Here is a 5,281-nt window from a genome sequence, read left to right on the forward strand (position 1 = left end):
GCGAAAATGCAGCGAAATCCGAAAACACGGTCAAAATCGGACGAGGGCTTTTCCTTTTTGGGCGGCTTTTTTAAATCGTCGCTTGGGTTTAGGGAAGAAGGCTGGGTCGGCCGATTGGATCGCCCAGTCAATCGTTCAGTCATTCATTCAGTCAGTCAGTCGGACAGACAGTCGCTCGATATCGGCCTCCGGCGGCTTTTTACGTAAAAACAGCGCAGATGCGAATGGCGCACGCTCGCAAGAGGCGTTCAAGACGCGAAAAAGCGCACACATCGGCCAAAAACTGCACAAATACGTACCTCGCTAGACGTCTCCCTTAAGCAATATTCAACCCAGGCTCATTGCGGATACGTATCCATGTCTACATTTCTGATAACAACGTAATACATAATCGGAGGTCCGTCTGCTAGCAGTTTTTTGAATTTTTTTTTTATCTCTGACATCCGCGGGGCTACGTTTCCAGAATGAGCCTGGGTTGCGTTTATGTCATGATCATTGCATAAACGAGATTGTCATGAGGTCGTTATAATTGTGAATTATATAGCAGCATCGTTAATCTTTCTACAGTGGTACAAATTGTCATTTAAAATTGATTTTAAGTGTCTTTAAATACTAATCGCGCAGCTTTAAAAGTATTTGACACTTAAAAATGACAATTTTATTGTTTTCCAATAAAAAAGTGGTCAGAAAAATGTTCATGACATGGTTATAATAACACTTATGTTTATGACGGATTTATGACAAGTTGTCTTGATACTACCAAAGAAATACATCTCAAAACTATGTCATCTCTGCATTTAAAATGACTTAACTGAGCTAATGACTCTTAATAACAGATGTCATACGCATGCATAAAATCTAATTCATATTCATAATACATCATGACATAATATTAAGGGTTTTATGAACACCCCCTTCAAGTAAAGTGTTACCAATCTGATATTTGGCCATATATGAACATATTTAAAATGACAGATTATCTATTTGAACATATGCATGTTGGTAAATTCAGTGGTTAAAATATTTATATATCAGATGGCAATATCTTGAAAAATATCTCGCATTTATTGTACATATATAAATCTTGGGAAATATAACATATCTGTAAGACTGGAAGATAAACCTGGTGTTTCATGTTGACTTTAAGGTAAATCTCTGACGAAATGCACGACACAATCTGTAAATCGCTCTTGTTTTTTTGACAGAAGTCACCTCGAGGCATAATTCATTGTAAATATTTTGCACGATCCTCCAGCACGCAGATGTGGATCCAGTCCAAACCAAGCACACGTGATTTATAGGATTACTCCGAAACACGAACTCTCGAAATATTACAAGCAGCCCAGATTGTGTCAGCGCAGCTTATTTTCAAGTGGCACTCGGCGATGCCAGAGTTAAACGCTTCAGCAGATTTGTGTATCAGACTTGGACTGTTTTTGGCTGAGGACGCATCTGCTGTTTCGGCCCGTCTCCATCTCTCAGCGTCCTGGAGAAACGAGGAACCGTTTCTGCTGCGCTCTCTGAGTTTAGTTGAGAAAACTGAAACAGAAAAGGGCTTTTATTGAGTCACGTTTTTGTCTTGTTTGTAGTCCGAATATCTAAAAATCCTTAAATCACGAAGCATTTTCTAGACAAGTGAAAAATATTGTGTTGTTTTCAGAAATAATGAGTCAAAATTAGTTGAGTTTTTCTCTAAAGGCAGGGTGTCAAGACATGTACAGATATATTTTGTCTTCAAAATATTTCCCAAATGATGATTTACAGAACGAGGAATTTTTCACAGTATTTCCTCTAATGTTTTTTGTTCTGGAGAAAGTTTTGTTTTGTTTATTTTGGCCAGAATAAAAGCAGTTCTTCAATTTTTTTAAAACTATTTTAAGGTTTTTTATTAGTTCCCTTAAGCAATATTTAACCCAGGCTCATTGCGGACACGTAACCATGTCTACATTTTTAATACATAATCGGAGGTCCGTCTGCTAGCAGTTTTTTTTTTTTTTTATATTTATCATTATTATTATTTTTTTTTTACAAGTTCACCAATGGGCGCTGTGTACACTTTTTGACGATCCTAAATTCCTCTAGCGCAACCTCTTCTCGCTTAAATCCACCAGAGGGCGCTGTGTATGCTTTTATTGATCTCAAATTCCTCTGGCGTGACCTCTTCCCGCATAAATCCACCAGAGGGCGCTGTGTACATTTTTATTGATCTCAAATTCCTCTCGCACAACCTTCTCGTGTAAATTCACCAGAGGGAGCAATATAAACTTCTGCTTACCAGGCCGAATAGCTGTCGAATAAATTACCCACCCCTATCCTCAAACCCAACCGATTGTGTTTTCAAAAGCAATCTAGAAAAAGAAAACTTTTGTTTTACCAGCTTTCTTGAACCGCTGTTCGCCGGACTCAAACCTCGTTGTCGCAATCAGCTCCACTCTGCGTCCCAAGTCTGCTTACATACGAGGCGAGCTACTGGGCAAACTGGTAATGACAGAAAAGTCATCCACATGGAGGTTAACGGTCAGCTAACAGAAGACCTCGGCAGCGTCATACTACCCTGTAGAGTTTTTTAAAGATGAAATGCAGCCAGATGCACCTCTGAGTACATAATTTGCACTTTCCAAAAATGTAGACAGGGGTACGTGTCTACACTGAGCCTGTGTTGGCTATATTTGTTTTGGGTTGTCTTGTGAATTAGGCAGAACTTTTTCATGAGAAGTTGAAATGTGTGTATAAATATGAAAAATGTTCACAACTATTAGTGAATGAGACCCAATATTTTTTGCTCATCATTAAATCGTCCATTACCGTTAATTTTTTTGGTTTATTCGATAGTGTCGTGTTCATGATTGTCTGTTTTTAATTCATAATTTGAATCATAATTTTCTCTGAACATATGTAGTTTGGTGCAAAGCCCTTATATGGCACTAGTGTGGGCGTGTATTATGCAAATTACTAACCTTGAGCACAAACAAACCCATGCACAACTTATCAATTAGGCACGATTTTCTCACGAGAAGTTAAAACATGCGTATAAAAATTTAAAAGCATTCGCAGTTATTAGTGAATGAGACCCAACATTTTGCCGCATCATCAAAACTTTCAATACCGTTATTTCATTTATTTGTTTATTTTTTAATTTGATTGTGTTGTGGCCATGATTGTGTGTTCCTAATTCATAATTTCACCTATAATTCTCTCTGGATGAGTGCAGCTTTGCGGAACGCCCTTATATGGCGCTAGTGTGGGCGTGTATTATGCAAATTACTAACCTTGTGCACAAACAAACCCATACGCAACTTATAAATTAGGCACGATTTTTTCACGAGAAGTTAAAACATGCGTATAAAAATTTAAAAGCATTCGCAGTTATTAGTGAATGAGACCCAACATTTTGCCGCGTCATCAAAACTTTCAATACCTTTATTTTATTTTATTTTATTTTTTTGTTTATTTGATTGTGTCGTGGCCATGATTGTCTGTTCTTAATTCAAAATTTCACCCATAATTCTCTCTGGATGAGTGCCACTTTGAGGAACGCCCTTATATGGAGCTGGTGTGGGCGTGTATTATGCAAATTAATAACCTTGTGCACAAACAAACCCATACCCAACTTATAAATTAGGCACGATTTTTTCACGAGAAGTTAAAACATGCTTATAAAAATTTGCAGTTATTAGTGAATAAGACCTAATATTTTGGGCGCGTCATCAAAACTTTCAATACCGTTAATTTTTTATTTTGTTGTTTATCTGATTGTGTCGTGGCCATGATTGTCTGTTCTCAATTCATAATTTCGCCTATAATGCTCTCTGGATGAGTGCCGCTTTGAGGAACGCCCTTATATGGAGCTAGTGTGGGCGTGTATTATGCAAATTACTAACCTTATGCACGCTGGCGCTCATTTAAAACACTCCGAATTCACTAAAAGAAGCTGATTTCAAGAACAAACTCATGCACGTCTCATGAATTAGGCAGAACTTTGTCATGAGAAGTTCAGGTATGAAAAACGAACTCAACTATCAGTGAATGAGACGCAACATTTTTGACTCGACTAGAAAAGGCTTCCTGATTTAAGACGTTTTAGATATTTGGACGTGAAAGAAGACAAAGAGTGTTTTTTTGCATTGCTCCATCTGTCTTTTATTGCCTTGGCCGATCCCAGATCCAGACCTGCGCTTCAGAAGAGCTGGCGTGTTTTTTTCTGCTTTATGACTTATGTAATTATGAAACTCCGCCCTCAGCTTTTCCATTAGCAGATTCTGCACAGTCTTAAACAGTATTAGACGCTGGAACGCTAATCTACTCAAAGGTTCAAGCGCGTAAAAACTGACTCCAGCAACTGTAATCCACTTCTGAATTTATGAGCTCTGACTCTGGAAAATCATCCTTTATAAGCTCTGTTTGTGCTTTAAGTCATCTGTCTGCTTGCATATATTTCAGATGGGGGAGAAGCGTACTGAGTGCTGATTAAACCACAGCCAAAGATCTGTTTGTCTTGCTGCAAAAAGGTTTGCATGGTTTCAAGCGTTGTGTGTGGAGCTTCATGTGCTGAAACACCTGTAAAAGCAAACAAACTGACAAAAATAAAGCTGAACATGCATTTTTAATATCACAGATTCAAGAAAAGTTGAGAAAATTTGAGCTTTTGAGGCTTAATTTACTCACACTGAAAAAAGAAAAGAGTTACTGTACTTAAAGGAAGTTCATGATACCTTCAAACAGTTTAGTTGACTTAATTTTTATAAATAAATTCATAATTTACTTCATTTTATGGCAACATGTTTTCTCACTTTTTGATGTAAAGTCGACTAATCGCATTAAAAACAAGAGGTTTACTTATTTTAAGTAAAGTCAACGAAACAATTTAAAAGCAACTGGTTTACTCACTTTTTAAAAAGTAAAGTCGACTAATCATTTAAAAGCAATGGGTTTATCAGCTTAAAGTTTACTGATCGCTTTAAAAACAATGAGTTTACCTACTTTTTTTTAAAAGTAAAGTCGACTAATCGCTTTTAAAGCAATGGGTTTACTCTCTGCTTTTGTAAAGTGAACATAATTGATTCATTAGCAATGAGTTTACTCATTTTTATTAAGTCAACTAATCGCTTTAAAAACAATGAGTTTACCTACTTTTTTTAAAAGTGAAGTCGACTAATTGCTTTAAAAGCAACAGGTTTACCCACTTATTACTTGGTCATTTCAACTAATTGCTTTAAAAGCAAAGTTTACTCACTTTTAATAAGTAATTTCAATTAATTGCTTTAAAAGCAATGGGTTTACT

General features: G+C 36.7%; 1 protein-coding gene across 6 annotated transcripts in view; it reads left to right on the forward strand.

Annotated features, from left to right (window-relative positions):
• Positions 1–4,609, forward strand: part of arhgef40 (Rho guanine nucleotide exchange factor 40) — a 93,821-nt gene extending 89,212 nt beyond the window's left edge. For 2 of the 6 annotated variants that reach the window (XR_015496543.1, XR_015496546.1), the window contains one exon: positions 1–1,870. This exon is cut by the window's left edge and continues 1,163 nt beyond it. The gene's annotated coding sequence lies outside the window, so the exon portion shown is untranslated. Of the gene's footprint in view, positions 2,812–4,440 lie in introns of those variants that run through there. The other 4 variants (XM_087262314.1, XM_087262315.1, XR_015496545.1 and 1 more) reach the window with 3 other exon arrangements.
• Positions 4,610–5,281: the final 672 nt, after the last annotated feature.

Source organism: Danio rerio, chromosome 7, assembly GCF_052040795.2.
Source record: "Danio rerio strain M-AB ecotype USA chromosome 7, GRCz13ab, whole genome shotgun sequence".
Classification (NCBI taxonomy): domain Eukaryota; kingdom Metazoa; phylum Chordata; class Actinopteri; order Cypriniformes; family Danionidae; genus Danio; species Danio rerio.